General features: G+C 40.0%; 1 protein-coding gene across 7 annotated transcripts in view; it reads right to left on the bottom strand.

Annotated features, from left to right (window-relative positions):
* The window catches only part of LOC131067441 (histone acetyltransferase HAC12), a 145,223-nt gene that overhangs the window by 47,207 nt on the left and 81,131 nt on the right, over positions 1-16,885 (bottom strand). The window lies entirely within an intron of this gene.

Raw genomic sequence — 16,885 nt, 5'->3', positions numbered from 1 at the left:
ATGTGTGAGCAATCACTGGTACATGGTATGACCCTTAAAGAGTTCTAAGGTTAGTACAACTTTTGTCTATGTTGGGGCTTGATGGAGTCACGAAATTTATGTTTAGATGTAACCTCAGTGTGTAGAACTTGCTCACTAGGGATTTTTTATTAGGATATTTTCTCTCAACCACATGAGAATCCTCAACCCATTTTTCTTTAGCATTCTACATGTTGACGTATCTAAAATCGTATTGCTACAACTCTATCCGGCCAACACAAAATAGAATGTTCTCGCTGAGTATCCTATCCTCTCTTGAAATAAGGGATCCCTAATGCTATTTTTAATTTGATCAACGAGGAGGACCTCAAGGTTCCAAATCAGTTCATGACTGCGGGCTAACTCAACGGTTGATGTGTTTTGTTGGGAGCACAAGGGGCCTTACGTTTACAACAAGTTGGTCTGCATCTAATTCTCAAACTGGGAAATAAAAGCAAAAGGGAAGGATTTAGGGACCTAAAATTAACAAGACTAGTGTGCGAGTAGACGGATTTGACATAACCAATCCCTGCTTGGCCAGAATAACTCACAACCGCGCAAGAACGGTGCAATCTTCAAGGGAGACTTAGAAGATTTTCAGACTGCAGTTGCATGCCTAAGCACCCAATTCTGGCGCAACTCAGACGAACACCTACAATTGAACTACGTACGATTTTAAAGGCTCAAACTAACCATACACAGGGATACACAATCAGCATATCCCCAATGGTATGAACCTGAATCCATCAAATACCTGCACACCAGAAAGAATCTATCTAAACCTGCTGAAGGAAACCATGCAAACAAAAGAAAACAAAGACAACAAACACCACACTTCAATGTTCATATATTGATTTTGGCTGTCATTACAACAATTTCTGCAACAGTTCTACTCTATTCCTAACTACTAAATTCTAACCTTCTAACAATCTAACATGTTCTAACTGTCTACAAAAAAATCTAACCCTTTACAAAGAGAGGCATCCTGCCTTTTATAAATTTTACAAATTGAACCAGAGGCTAGGATTGACTGCATCCAACAGTCCCGATCTGCCTTCTAGAACTTGGCAGCTTTAACCCATGCCCATTTAATCCTCAGTTATCCCCCCAACCACTTTCTCAACTACCCACAACTATTTGACATCAATTCAGGTCAATCCGGTAGTTGGACATAACTGTCTTGTGTTCCTTTGTTTTAAAATATCTTAAACAGGATCCACATGCAGTTCTTTTACAATAAAACAGTTCAGTTTTTAAACTGATTTTCTGGAATTTCTTCCAGTTTTGCATTTCTGAGAATGCATGCACTCATTGAATTATGAATGTTCTTCATCTTTGATCTTGAGGGTGGATCTCAACTTGTCGTCTAGTGGTGGCACACGTCCCCATACTTTATCGCTTAGACCTTGCACTCTACAGTGTGTTCTTCATTAGCAGCGCCTAGCTTTGTCGTTTTGATCCCGTGCTCCTCGTTCCCATCTTTAATCGCGATTAGGTTTTCAATCTGCGTTTAGGTTTTCGCTTTAGCTCTTCCCGACGTCCTCCTGCAAACAACAAATTCCACTTTTAATAATCATTTTTAAAAATTAAATAAATTAATTTAACACTCATATTAAATTTTATCTTTAAATGCCCCTGAAGAAAACTTGGCCATTGCAGAAACAATGCGATCTTTGTTATTTCTCACAAAATTGATAGAAATGCCGAATTTTGTCTTTAGATTTGATTTGTTTTTACTTAAGAAAATCCGGGCATCCAAAGGCAAAATTCGAGCTATTATTTCCTTTCATTTAGGAAAAACTCGGCTTTTGGCCGAAATGTAAACCCTTTAGAGCATCCCCCACTTTTGGGTTGGCAAAATTCGGGCTTACAAGGCGAATTGGCCGAACTTTTGCTCCTTGCAATTTTTAAACAAAAAAAAATGCCAAACTTAAAAACGCCCCCTTCTTTGTTTGCAAAACTCGGGCTTACAAGGCGAATTGATTTCCTTTAAGGGAATTAAATCGAACTTTGTATTTTGACCGCAAAGCCCGAGATTGTATTTTTCTTGCTATTACCATGGCTCAGCATTTTAGGGGATTTTGAAGGCGTCTGAAAATATTATGAAAGATCGACCTTAGGCCTTTTTCGGGCTTTCTTTGGCAACGACATGAGGTTTGTGATAACGAACTTTCGCCTCTTCTTAACTTCGTGTTTTCACCTTCTAAGCTAAATCCAGGAGATTTTTGGCAATCTAAGAGGGGTTTATTTCAAGCATTTCAGAGAAAATGTGCGATTTGTGCAAGACGCCCTTCTTGCTTTATGAAATTCGGGATGCTTGGACAAAACGCACTACCTAGGATTGATTCGAACCTAGCAAACTCGGCCTTTGAGAAATTCGGCCATTTTACAAGCTTTGCACAATTTCAACTTGCAAAACTCTGGTTACTTGAAAGAATTGGGCGATTTTTGGGTTTAATCTCTTGCATTTTAGTGGAAGGTGCCGAACTTTTACTCCTCTTTACAAACTTCGACCCTTCAGATAGAATCTGTGCGATTTTTTTTAGTTAAAATGCCCACCTTTATGAAATTTGGGCTATTTGGTCTTTTGGCGTGATTTTAGATTTTCGGCCTTTTGAAAAAGAATTTGCGATTTTGTCTTTCTTTCCATTTTTGGCCCATGAGGCCCTTTTGGTGATTTGGTGATGTCTTAACCGTTTGGCCATCTTCGGCTAAATAAGCTAAAATGCGCGACTTTTCTTTTCTTCTTGTTTTCGGCTCATTGACTCATTTTGCTTATGAAATTCGGGTCCTCAGGTCTTTTGTGAGTTTGGCACTCTCAAGCATTTGCAAAACTAAAATTCGGGCCTTCATGGTAAATCATGTGACCCTTTGGATGCCAAAACTTTACAAAACTCGAGCAATAAGCTTGGAATAAGCGATTTTGTTTTTTTTATTTGCCCTCCTTATGCCAAGCTCAAGATTACAAAGGCGACTGTGAGGGTTTTCTAACGAACTTCACTCAGCATCTTACCGGCTGTCGAAAAGCCCAAAATCTTTATTTCGGCCCTCAATTGTCTTAATCGGGCAGACATGGGGGGTCCCCGTCAAGGTCGAGGTGTGTGTGCACAACGCAAAACACTACACACTTCAAATTCTTTCAAGTTCTCTCTTATACACCCTTGGCCCAAGAGTTTTTGCCTTAGTTCCTTCAATCACCAATTCTTCATCAATCAACAACTCTTCAATGCATCAAAGGTTATTCCTGTACAAATATATCAATGAATCTTTAGATTATATCTCCCAACCTTCCTTGTCTATTGGTGGTTCTACAAACTTTTCCACTTCGTTCAATAGATTGACCCATGCTACATCTAGTAGTGGTAGGTACTGTTGTGCGTTGCACACACTCCCCGTCGCCGATAGGGTTCCCCCTTTTTCTTTTCTGATTTTCGTCTCGCCCCCAGTGTGGGATTTTAATTTTTTTTATCCACCATTGAGGTGCAGCAAGTAGTAGTGAAGAAGTGATCCTGCACGAGAGTGAGCCCGCCTGGTTCCTTAAGTCCTGAGGAGTTCGTAAGAGGTTAGGCATGATCCCATCCGTGATGGGAGGGTTGAATCATGAGTCGTACAAGGAGATGAGACGTTTGTTAATTTAAGTTTTAGGGCCAAGGGGTGAATTTGCAGAGAGTCGTAATTTTAAATGTTCAAAATTCTCACAAGGGAGACTAATTTTCGCATGAGTTTGAAAATCGGCTAAGTACGCAAAAATATCAGTTATCCATGAGTTTTGCAAAAAGGCCTTTCAGGCCGAATTTGGCTATAACTTAAAAACATTTTCAGAAGACCCTTCCAAGCCGGTGTGTTAGGGAGGAGCGTTTTAACTTGGTAACTTTTTTAAATGGCTTTTTGACCCGAAAATAGAGAATAAGAGTAAGGCGTCATTTTTACGAACTTTGCAAAATGGTCGAAAGCCTCAAAAATGATGTAAAGCATTTAAACTTATTAATTTTGCAAAATGATTCTTTGGGCCGAAAATGGATATCGCAGTGGAGGGAAAGGTTTTAACTTTTAAAGTTTGCAAAGTGAGCCTTCAAGCCGAATTTCAAAATGAGGAAAAGCGTTATTTTAAAAAACATTTTCAAAAAGTCTTTTTAGCCCGAAATTAATACATGGAGGGCATTTTAACCTTTAATAGCTTGCAAAAAATGCTTTTGGCCCGAAATCGCGAAATATATAAGTGAAGGCGTTAAAACTAAAACTTTTCAAAAGCCTTCTTCAGGCCGACATTCGCGAAAACGCCCAGGAAGCTGAAAAAGTTAAGATTTGCATTTTATCTTTTCAACCCGAAAATCGCAAAAGAAAGAGGCATTTTAAAATAAAACTTTTCAAAAGGCCTCATTAGGCCGAATTTCAAGCATGAAGGGAGGCCCTATCTTTAGAACTTTTTAAAACTCCCTTTTCTAGCCGAAACGCGAAATATAAGTGAAGGCGTCACTTTTAAAGTTTGCAAAAATGGGTTTTAGCCCGAAAATGGACAACATGAAATCGCGAAATATATAAGTGAAGGCGTTCAAACATAAAAGTCTTTTCAAGCGCCTCTCCCAGCCCGAGGTCATGTGAAGAGAAAGAGAGGTATTTAACTCAACCGCAATTTACAGAGCCCTCTTTTATGCCGAAATACAAAATCACGTAAGGAAAGGGGGTGTTGTTCTTAAGTTTTTCAAAAACCTCCCTCAACCCTTGCAGTCCAAAGTCGCGGAAAAGGGAAAATAAGAAAGGCGTTAAACTTGGCAAAAGGCCCTTGCAGCCCGAGGTCGCAAAAAAGGAAAATAAGGGAAAGGCGTTAGACTTTGCAAAATTGCCCAAGTCTCCGAAGTTTCAAGAATCGCAATTTGCAAAAGGTCGTTTTTGGCCGAAGATCATTCTACGTTAGGCAGTCTGCCAGGTAAGATTCGATTCTCTATTGCAAATCACTAATTTGTGCAAAATAAATCATGATTTTAAAAAAATCAAACATAGCATGCAATAACAATAACCAGCTAGGGAAATTAACCGTTGAAATGAAAATTCAAACTTAGAGAAATTTGGAAATTCAAATCTGAACATTCAAACCCCGAGTCGCAAGCTAGAGCATTTGCTCTTGCCACCGTAATCAATCGGAAGTGGCATTTTTGAAACCCGCTCCCAGCAGCAAAATTTAAACAAAACCAACTTAATTTCCTGTTTCAAATAGCATTTCGTTTCCAAATAATTAGGCTCTTTTTATTGAAGTGTCATGCTTTTTCAAATTCGATTTTCTCATTGATCATTTGTGTTATGCGCTAACGTCGTCCTCTGTTTTGGCTAACCCGTTCTGTTTCTTTATCTCGTCTAGGAATCCGTGTCCGGTTGTGCAGGATAGATGCCTAGATCGACGGTTGAATCCTCAAAGACACCTGGTGCAACCGAAACGTCTCGAGTTTCCAAGTCTGACATTCCCCGCAGAGGTGAGAAAATGAAGTACCAATACCAAAGGGGAGGGGTTAGGGAGTCGAAGGTCCAGAGTGTATAGGAGAACATAGGAGACACAGATTTGGGCTACATAGACATTCAAGACTTCAGGAACAGGGTATACTCTCCAAATGCCTGTGGCAAGCCCAAGCGGATGATGGAGAGTGGTATTGCTCAGGCAGGTGGTTTCCCTCTGGCCGTGCAAAATTATGAACTAGTGGTTGAGGCTGCTAGACATTATCAACTAGAAACCAGATTAGTGGTGCTAGAGGGGATGGTGCTAGCTGATTTGACACCTAAAGCCATTGGAGAGACATTTGATATCCCATTTCCAGATAATCCTATTTCTACAACTATTGATGAGGCGCAGGTTGCTTATGACATGAATTCTGCTAAATGCAAAACATTGATAAACGAAGAATGGTACAAAAAAAGAAGACCCCCAAGCATTAGGATCAATGAAAAGACCCCATAAGTGATTTTCATAACTAGTATGGTGATATGGTCACCTTACTCAGCTGGTTATGGAACTCCCTCAATCTAATTTTTTTGAGGAATGGATGTTCTACTTTATTGAGCAGGTCTTCGCTGGGAAGTCCAAGTTCGACTGGGCTTAGATCATCAGCGACAATATCCATACACAGCTGATCGAGCTTGAAGAAAAGAAGTACTTTACCATGACTTCCTACTTGATTTACATGTTTGCCCAATACTAGCCACTGACAGGGTTAATGAAGAAAGGTGAGATCAAGAATGGGCCGAATCAGGTAAAGGTGTATGAATGCTACCCTCAGCTGCATTATTATGACATTTCTCAAAGAGAAAAGAATAACATTACCTATGCAATTGGTCAGTATGAGCGTGTCAATAATGCCTTTACAATGCCTAGTCAGATTAATGCAAGGAGGATTGCACATAAGGATCTCAGAACAGGCTATCATTTTGATCCGGAAATATGGTGCATGGTTTATCCAGTTTCCTAGGTTCACTTACATCAGAATAGCAGGCTTTGAGGGAGCACCATTTCGGCTTCCATGCTATCCATCAGATAAAATAATCCTCATGGAAGTTGCAAGACAGGCGCACCCAGCAGGCAATCTACTCGGAGATAAGAAGCAGTCCAGGTTCACCTTTCCCATGATTTTGGGTACCCTTGATGTGCATTTCAAAAATTCGGTGCAAGCTAAGGAGTCATTTGTTGAATTAGCGCCCTATGGCCTATAGGAACATTTTCCTAGGAAGTGCTTCGATCATGATAAATTGGCAAAGAGAGCCTATAGAAGGTGCTACAGGTCAAAGGTGTCAATAGAGGATTATTGGAGCAACTGCTCCGATGACTTTGAAGTCCAACGGCGTGAGTATTCTAGGCTAAGTGTCTAGCAGATGCGGCTTTATGATTACCACCAGGTCCCAGATCAAGTAACGGATTACGGTAATTGCTTGCAAGTCCGAGAATTTGAGGCAGTTAAGAACCTCTTGCCAGGCATTGATTGGACTCAGGACCCAATCACTGATTTTGAGGCAGTCATGGAAGCTCCAAGGAGGTATACTGACTACTGGCTATCCCAACAAATTGAGAAACTGACCCATGAAGGGACCCAATTCACATACAATCTGATGGGCAATCTCGATTCCCAGTCTTCGGAGGATGAAGGAACCTCAAGCGCACCAAAGGAAGAGGTTGAGAAACCTCGAAAGACCCCGGAGGTTAGTTCCTTATCCAGAGACCTCGGGAGGCCGGAGGTTAGTTCCTCATCCAGAGACCCTAGTTCAGAGGATGATGTGGTTGAACTTAACTACATACCCACTCCGCCTTCACAGAGTGATATTGATGCATTCGAGGCAAATAATCCTCAGGCACAAGGTGAGCAAGATGCAGAGGTAGGGGTCGTTGGCCCTGATGAACCTGGGAATCAAGTTGAGGAGGGAGAGATTGCACCTAATCAAGAGGTTGGTAAGCATGAGCTCACACAGGGAAGGAGGCATGAATTGCAATTGAATAGCGGCGGTAAGGATGACACCACCGTTGAGGGAGAACAAAAGGAGGATGAGACTCAGGAACCCGACAAAACTGAAGAGCAACCATCACAAGAGGATACCCAATAGTTGTTCAGCAAGGTAGGAGAGAACTCAACCATAAGTAAGGGATTGGATACTACATCCATTCCTTCTATGACTGATCAATTGCAAGTAGCCAGTGAGCCAGCTAATGCCTCCAAGGGACAAAGTGGGAATTTGGCAATTACATCTGGACAAACCATCCCTCAAGACTAGCTAATTGCTCGTGCATAGCGGAAAGCAGTCGTCAAGCCACCGATCAACCTGGAGGATATCTTCTCTCGCATAGGAGAAATAAAATCCAAAGGTAAGAAAAATCCCAAGACCTACTCCAGGATCACTAAGGATGAGCAAAGGAACCGCACCATTCATATTTCCACCCCACCTGCAGATAAACCAACAAATCAAATTGCATTAGCTGATTACAGTATTGCGACCATCCCAATAGGGCAAGCCACCAAAGAGTGGGAAAGGGAAGAGTTCAAAGATTCCGTGCAGAATATGCTCAGACAGCTCGATGAGATGACCACTGAGAGAGATGTATTGGGCTCGTGCTGAGCAAGTTGAGGAGTACATAGATCACCTGCTGAGGTCGCTGCAGCATGCCGCTAAATCCCATGTTCCCCCATTGGCATTAACACAAATGACCATAGCTGAATTTGACGGAGTGCGTGATACCGCCAAGGCCGTCAAGGAATGGATTCAAGGCATTAAAGAAAAGGGAGAGCAAATCTTCAAAGATCTGCGAGAAATGGCTCTCCATAGGGAATCCACTCTTATCAAAATGTGTAAGCTGAGGAAAGAATGTTAGAACACTCATGAGGCGATTGCCAAGGCATTGCCCCTCATAAGGGCTCTATTTTGGACCTGCTCTCAAATCCCCACACTTGATATTATCCTAGATCCCTATGATGTCAATACCTTCAAGGAATGGTATTGGATTCTCAGCATGAAGAATGACATGAAGGATAATATCAACAAAATGCAAGATAAGTGCGATGACGTTTTGTCAAACGTGAAGGATCTTGGTGAGAAGATCCTCAGATCAATGGTCCCTGGCTGGAAAAGTAGTATGATAGACAATGAGGAGCAACCACAGTGGGAGGACAGGCTGAGAACCAAGGTCACCTACTCCATGGAAGACGTGGAATTTGCTAGTGGGCTACAGGCAGATATATCGTTCTTTGAGAATCATAGATCATATTGCAGAGAAGAGATGGAGAATGTAGATAGCCTCCTCCTATGCCTCCAGCAACCGAACTGTTCAAGTTGTGCCTAAGATTCCAAGACTTCGTTCGGGTAGAGCGTGCAGCCGATCGGGATATCTGGGGAGAGTACTTGCGCGACGAGGTCGAATTTGTGGAAAAAGAGTCCATAGCAAGAAAAGAAAAAGTGTTACCTAAAGTATATGTTTCTTTTTAAATCTTAAAGTGCACTTTTTCAGACATAAATTTCTTTCCTAACTACCAAAGCTATTGTAAATTTTGAGCTCAGTGCATGTGTACTTTTTGGAGTAGCTTTTTGGTAGTTATTAATTACCTTTTTGGTAGTTATTGTTTCCCCTTTTGGTTGTTGTTGATATTTTGCCTCCCATTTATGGGTATGGGCAATTTTGATTAGAGGATGAATTTGGCCCACTTGTCTGAGTTTAATCTTGGCCATTCATCCATTTTGAGAACTCTATATAAAGGAGTTAGTTTCTCCTTTATTTCAGGCAGAAAGTTAAAGATTGTTGCAAAAACTCTGGCCAAATATATACAGAATTTAATGAATGTTAAAGCTGTGTCTTTTTTAGTGTGAGTGCATGGTCCTCTTCTCCATCTATTTTATACTTCTGCAACTGTATTTACTTTTCAGACAGTTTAGTTATGCATGTACTTGATGGAAATCTTGGTTCATACCATTAGGAAATAGTTGATTATTATTCCCTCTGCATGGTTAGTCTGAGCCTTTTTTGTGCTAAGTTTGGTTATTAGATTTGGATGAATGGGTGTAATAGTCCATTATTTGTATTTAGTATCTTGAAAATTCAAAATCCCTAGATGATTGCACTGGTTTTACCTAGTTGTGCTAATTAGCTGGCAAAGTAATTTCTAGTTATTTTAAGACTTCCGTCTATGTGTTCAAATATGATGTCTTAGTTAAGTTAGCTAGCTGTTCTTATTTACTCTTTATCCTTATCCCCCCTTTTTTCCCTTTTTTATTAAAAGAAGCCCGCAAGTCAAGCTGAAGTAGCATCAATTAAAAGCAAATCAGATGAATTAGGACTCTAAGATTTTAGGGAACCTGTACGAAACCAATTCCATCTAACCGTAAGTCCCCTTTGTGTTTCCAGCAAAACACATCAACTACTAAGCTATCCTGCAGTCAAGACTTGACAACCGAAACATTGAGGTCGTCCCCATTGATCAATTTAACACAACATTAGGGATTTCCTTATCTCAAGAGAGGATAGGATACTTAGCATTCTATTATGCATTGGCCGGATGAAGTCATAGTTCCGTGACTTTAGACACGTCAACAGGTACGTTGCTATTTCCTCCCACTCTACCCCCATATGCTTCTTTGCATTATAAATGTTTTCGATTTCCTAACTACAGCTTTGGCTTTGACTCACACTTTGACTTCAACTTCATTCTCAGGATGGACTTTGACTTTGGACTTGTATGGCTAGGGTATCTTTGGCTACTTCTCGGAGTCATCTCTTCCATTCTCTTTGCTCTATGATCCTTAAAGATTACCTAATCTCTTGGTTTTGAACATGGTGTGGTCTCTTCCTACCTTTATTTGGGTCAAGGGCATGAATATCTTAGATCCAACCCAATTTCTTTAAGGCAATGGCACCAAATGTAACTGATCTATCTAATAAAGCCAATACTTGAAATAATGAAGAAATAACAATGCACACCAGATAGAACAGTAAAAATATATCTCTACTTACCTATAATTCTTTTATAGAAGAAGACCAAAAATGATTAGGCAAGGACTACGGTTGCTCTCCCTAACTACACAAAGAAAATTTAAATGACTCGATGGTTGCCAATGTAATGTCCCCTTCCTAATTTTCCCTAGAATTTGCCCTAAAATCATAGTTGCAAGAAATTAGGATTAGGGTTTCATCTTACCAAATAAATATTTCTTCAATAACACGATCCTGGATTTGAAATCTGCATCACAACATGGACATGTGCAAATATATATATATACACTTAATCATTAGGGTTAAGCGAATCATATCATATTCATAGATTATCCACAATACTACCAAGCACATTAGGGTTTGGGGGAAGAGACATGATGGGTCCACCCGAAGCCATTTCTACACCAAGCCCAAGAGTGGATGTCTACCACAACCCTCTTGCTTGCTTTGCGGCTTGTACCTTCTTTCCCCAATCATGTCTCGTCTCCCTACAAATAATTGTCATCTTGAGGAGTTGGGGGGAGATTGTAAGGGGGTCACTTGACTCTATAAGTTCCCTCTTTGTCCTAGGCCACAATGGTCTTTCTAGGACAGCCTACTTACTAGCCCCCTCGCCACCCTCTTCTTACGCCTCAGGCCCTTATCTTGCAAGGTGGATTTCAGGCAGTATGTATATATATTATATATTCTCTACCATAGAGGCATACACTTAAGCATCAGCAATATATACTTGTACCAAAAAATATGGGATGTAATGGGAAACTTACCACTACTGTTTATTTGTTGACTGTTTACGACCTTGTCTAATCCGATGTTAATTGCTAGGCTCAATGTTGCATGCTGTAACCTGATTGTTGTTGAAGGACCTGTTCTACTTGGGTGATTTTATTGATTGCCAAGTGAAGGTCGATTGCTGATGTGCTGCTGGTCTGGTGCTGCTATTCCTGAAGATGTATTTCGATGATTTCTGATAATGTGTTTTTGATGCCTGTTGATGAGGATACTGTTATCAGATTGATACTAGTACTTATACCTCCTCAGATGTGTTTTTATTTATTGCCGATGATGGTTCCTTCTAACCTCACAATCTCTCTTTTTTATACTCTTCTTCTATGTGAAAGATCCCAAATGGATCCTTTTGTTGTTGCTGCTGTAAATTCTTAATTAAACATACTATATTTTTGTAATTTTCCGATGATCTTATAGAATAGACAGAAGTTGCAGAAAGGGATTGTTTCTTTTTGGGTTTTGATGTTATAAGTAAAGTAATTGATAAATAGCAACAACTGTGAAATAAAACAGTAAACAATGTTCATATGTAAGAACACTTAAGCAATCTGAAAATATTGCAAATCATACCAAGCAAATAACCTAGTTTTGTATTCAGCAAGAATCCATATATTTATTTGGAGCTGTTCTCAATCCAGATTGATGCCAAATGGAGGAATATTACTGGCAACGAACAAGGAAGACCAAATAAGCTGAATACAACCCTTCAAGCCAACATACAAACAAGGTGAGGTTGCAAAGGAGGCGTGGAAGCTGCTGCAAATCACATGCCAGCTGAAATAGACCAGCCGCCCTGTTGAAACCCCCAATATGCACGCTGAATCTTCAGGCCAAGAAGATGTGTCTTCTACCTCTAACAATCTCTGTGCAATCCTGGATAAATCCACTGTCAACTCCTGCTGAGGGCTACGTCCCAGCAAGTTCAGACCTGGGGTTTACGTCCCAGACCAAAATCACTCTTCCAGAGCAATTCCCAAATTCACAAGTTTCAAAATGATCAAAGATGCTATCAATTAGGTTTTCATCTCCTTATAACTCCTTTCCCTTTGCAAGTCGAACCCTAAAGAATAATAAAGCTTGCGCTTTATAATTAAAGTGACACTTTCCCAATTATGGCGTCAAACTATAGAAAAATATCACTTTATTGCGAATAAATAGCTTCAAGTATCCAAAAAGACTCCGGGAGGTGAGAATCATGTAGCAAAGTTCAAGACCTTTCCAACGAGCTATAACACATAGGCATATCAAACCAGATGAAGCCAAAAACCCCTTATTACTCCGAAATGGCTATATACTGTGTGGGGGAAAAAGTGACACTAAGCAAACATGCCCTAATCTCACTTTCAACCACACACTTGTGGAATACGAAAGAGCCTAGAGGTATCACACAATTGGCTACTTCTTTTTGTGGAAGAGAGAGCCACGGGCTACCTATTAGGATTTCTATTCCTTTGTTGCAATTGAAAGATGAAATGATGCAAGTTCAATCCCTAACCCCAAAGTGCAAGTATGAACTAATAACAAGATTGCAAAATTGAACTTAAACAATGGAAAGCTGTAAACACAAGGACAAGACAAGAATGTAAATGCATACCCGGAGTTAAAATCTAACTGAAAATGTTCGGGGCGGGGGCGCAGGCGCCACTGTCCTAATTCTGCCCTTGAAACTGCTCCAGAAACTGTTGTTTTGCACTCTGGAAAAAGCTGTCAAAAATGCTGAAAATGTTGTCTGTCAGGAGGACCAGGGCGCCCAGCGCCCCTGTCCTGGCAGGACCAGGGCGCCCCACGCCCCTGTCCTGGTCTTTTGCTCTGAGATTTGGTGTGAAGTTCGGTCTCCGTCTGCTTCTTCCGGATCTGTAACTTGCGGCGTCGTCCGAATTCCGAAACCTGCACTTATATCTGAAAAGGTGTGGTGGGCGGCTATATAGGGTTTTGCCTTAGTCAAACCCCTGCTTCGGTGATTTCCACCTCCACGAATAGCCAAGTTGTATTGTAAAATGTATTGTGTGTGCAGACCTAGTGTGTGTGCAAGGTCCTTAAATGCAAGAAAGCAAACTAGAGCAACCTAGAAAGTAAACCCTAATTGCTTGTAAATGATAATGTAAATGCTCTAAATCAAGATGCAAAGTGATCTAAAGCATGAATAAAGGATATATTGAAGCTTATGCAAAGACATGAAAACAACATGAAATCATACCCAACCCTCAAGGGAGGAGTACAAGCCAATCTTCAGTCGGTAATCTCCTATTGTTCTTCAATGTCTCCCAAGCCCTAAATGAATGAAATTGATGAATGCTTGATGGATGGATGTTGAATGTTATTGAAGTCTTCAAAGATCTGCTCTTTCACTGCATAGAAGGTCCTCCAAAGCCAAAATTCCGATCCTTTCAAATGAAGAAAGAGAGCTCTTATATATGAAACCCTAGGTCTTAATTTCAACTTTTGGCCGACCTAGAGATTGAATATCCCGCCAATTTCTTGGGGTTAAGCTTTATTTTATGATTGGATCGCGCTCCTAAAATTTCGGGAAAAATGTCCAAGACCATGTGCACTCCGGGCGCCATGGTCCTCTCCGAGCGCCATGGTCCCAACAACTTTTCACCAAATTTTCAGGGCCGTCGGATATGATGATTTTAGAGAGAATCCCGAAGTTACAGCTGATTTCGAGATGTTTTGACCCCCGAAATCAAGCCCCCAAGTTCAAAATAGGACCTAATTAGGGTTTTTGATTAAATGATGTATTAGAGGAATAAAATGAAAGGGGCACACTTTAATGAAAAGGGCCCAACTTTATGATATGGGAGATGATAAAATAGAACCTTAGACCTAATTAATTTAATTAATTAAGTGCTAAAGGGGAAATGCAATGCAAAATGCAAAATGCGCCAAGGCGGGTGCTAAAATAGGTGTGAAATTGTACCACCCTAGCAAGTGCGTACAATTTACGACGCTACATATACATAGCCTTATTTTAATTTATTTAATCGCTAACTTAGGAAATATTTAAAGATATTAAAATATTTCCATAGATCCAATAATAGCCCAAAATAACCAACCAAACATGAATCTGACTTCGTCACCTGTCTGTGACTGATGCCAGACAAGATGGGCCAACTGGCAGTCCCATCCCTAAAATCTAGGGATACTCCTAGAAACTAGGAAGCACACCCAATCTTCCTGAAACTGAAACCATGGTATGGTCCCATGGAACCTCAAATATGGAAACTGCCACAACCTCCTAAAAAGTAGGGAATCGCCCTAAAAAGTAGGAACCTCTCTCCAAAAACCTGTAACTGCTCAAAAGGATCCTGCTCTACTCCTTGGTCCCCCAGGTGGTCATTCCGTCAACTGCCAGTTCTCCCTAAAAAATAGGAACTGTCGTCTGAAGGTCCAAAATGGCTCACAGAGCCCTTGCAAAGCTCCATGACCCTCAAAATGAGTCCCCTAACCATGTCATTGACCTACGGGAACTCGAATGGTAGGTCAAACCCTACTCATCTCATGTCACCTAGAAAAGGGGACATTACACTATGCTGTAAAGTTGTGACATTTGGTTGGAACCTTTCCCATGAGGGGTGGTGTCTCCTCTTTGACTCTAATCGCTGCTCTTTCTCTTAACTAATTGTTGCCTTAATAAATTGTCCTTAACACATTGTTTATACTTAACAAATTGCTTGTTAGGGAGGATCAAACCTTGCTGTTTTTTCCTTGCATCAAGATCTGTGTGATTTTCTTGTTAAATGATTTCAGATTTTGAATTTATTGAGATGTTAGGTTTGGGGCCATGACAGCCAAGCAAACTCAACCATCTACCGACTAATTCTTATTACTACCCAAAAGTCAACAAATAATTAATGGATATCTAGATATAACCATATTAACAAAACATAATAAGGGCATTGTATGTGAACTACAATACATAATGGATGTCCTCCAATGGGTAGAATTGACCACCTTGTCATCAAACCCTCAAACTATCCTTTCACGAGTATCCTTTGTGTTAATTAACTTTGGAATCCATAAAGACCCAACTACTTCAGCATCCTTAGGCCCTTTGCCATTATGGAAGATGCCATCCTCAATTACATCCTAAAAGCTGCCAGCAATTATAAAGGAAGGGGACAGCTAGGGGGGTATGTAATTAGACCCATGAATTCAAATCGTTTTTGATAACTACCAGCATTCTCTACCTTCATCAAAAACAAATATCTTATCAAGAGCATGCATTTATATACACAAGAGAGTGAGCTAACTCAGCTTGAAAATATATTCTATGAAGATCCAAAAATTCCCTTTTCTGGAATATAGACTTCAAAAACCACACTAAAAAGTTACTAGTATTGCTAGCTTCCCACAACCAAAACAAGATATTTGACAAAATTGTAAAATACATTCCAAGAAGCAGCATAGGCACAAGTAGATCATAAGGGCACACTTGCCAGCCACATAACCCATAAAGTAAGCATACAGCACCATTCAATTGATCAAAGCCAAGTAGAAATCCAAGGACATTGCCCCCCAACCCCTTGTCCAAGGAATAATATCCATTGTCACATGTTTATGCTTGAAGGTGCTTATGTGTTAAGTGAATCCTCTTTCCTTGCATTTATTACCAGCCTAAATGGAAAAAAATGACAAGAGAGTAATAACTACTCATTGAGATCATCTTGGGGATAACTAAAATAAGAAGAAAAAAATCCACACAAATTAAAAATGCCCATGAAAGCCTTCACTTGCTTAACATCACTAAATGAGGACTCAGAGTTAATCCCACATTGGTAGGAATTGTGAGACAAGAGAAACTTGTAAGGCAATTACGTGCTCCAAAATCTTTGGCAATGGGGAAGGAGGCCAGAGACTTAAAATCCCAAAGCAATGAATGTATCCATTGTTGCTCCTACTAACAAATGATTGAAGGTATTTGTAAGTGGATCCCCTTTCTCTATTATCATTACCACCATAAATGGGGGGAAACGCTGTCAATGTAATGACTATAAATTGAGGTGACTATAAAGTAAAAACTGCATGGGCCAAATCCAAAAAAATAAAAGATCTAACTAAAAATGCCCATGAAACTATTTGTGGTATTTCATAGCACCTCATGGTTGAAAAGAATAAGATCTCTATGCTGGATTCTAAAGATCTAACTTGCAACTGGCATACCTTGGTTACTTTTGAGATCTCATTAGAACTGAATTTCAATGTGTACGGAGAAGGGAGCTCCTATTTGATTAGAATTCCTTTTTCTTAATTATTCTTCATTCCTCCTGGAATTTCTGGGAAAATATTAGGATAACAAGTGTAGATGGGTCTGGCCATAGATCTCTAATATCAAAGGGTATTCCCTCGCTTTCACAATGGCAAGTATGTAATTCATTTTATTTTACCATTTCTATTAATTTCCATCCTTTTAATCCATATATTGTCATATTTACCTTATCTACTTCTATATCCCAAGCCTACAAACTATTCTTCCCTGTTATATATGGACAACTACGCAAAAGAAAGAAAAAAGAGGAAATGTAAAACAAATAATGAAACATAGAATTGGTACAAGTTTTCTACTAATGATTACCAGACAAGATACTTCATCCTAGCTATCCATCCTTAAGACCTTACAAGCAATTT

Source organism: Cryptomeria japonica, chromosome 5, assembly GCF_030272615.1.
Source record: "Cryptomeria japonica chromosome 5, Sugi_1.0, whole genome shotgun sequence".
In the NCBI taxonomy this organism is placed as follows: Eukaryota; Viridiplantae; Streptophyta; class Pinopsida; order Cupressales; family Cupressaceae; genus Cryptomeria; species Cryptomeria japonica.
The sequence above is the reverse complement of the archived record's forward strand: the minus strand, read 5'-3'. Positions and strand labels throughout refer to the sequence as shown.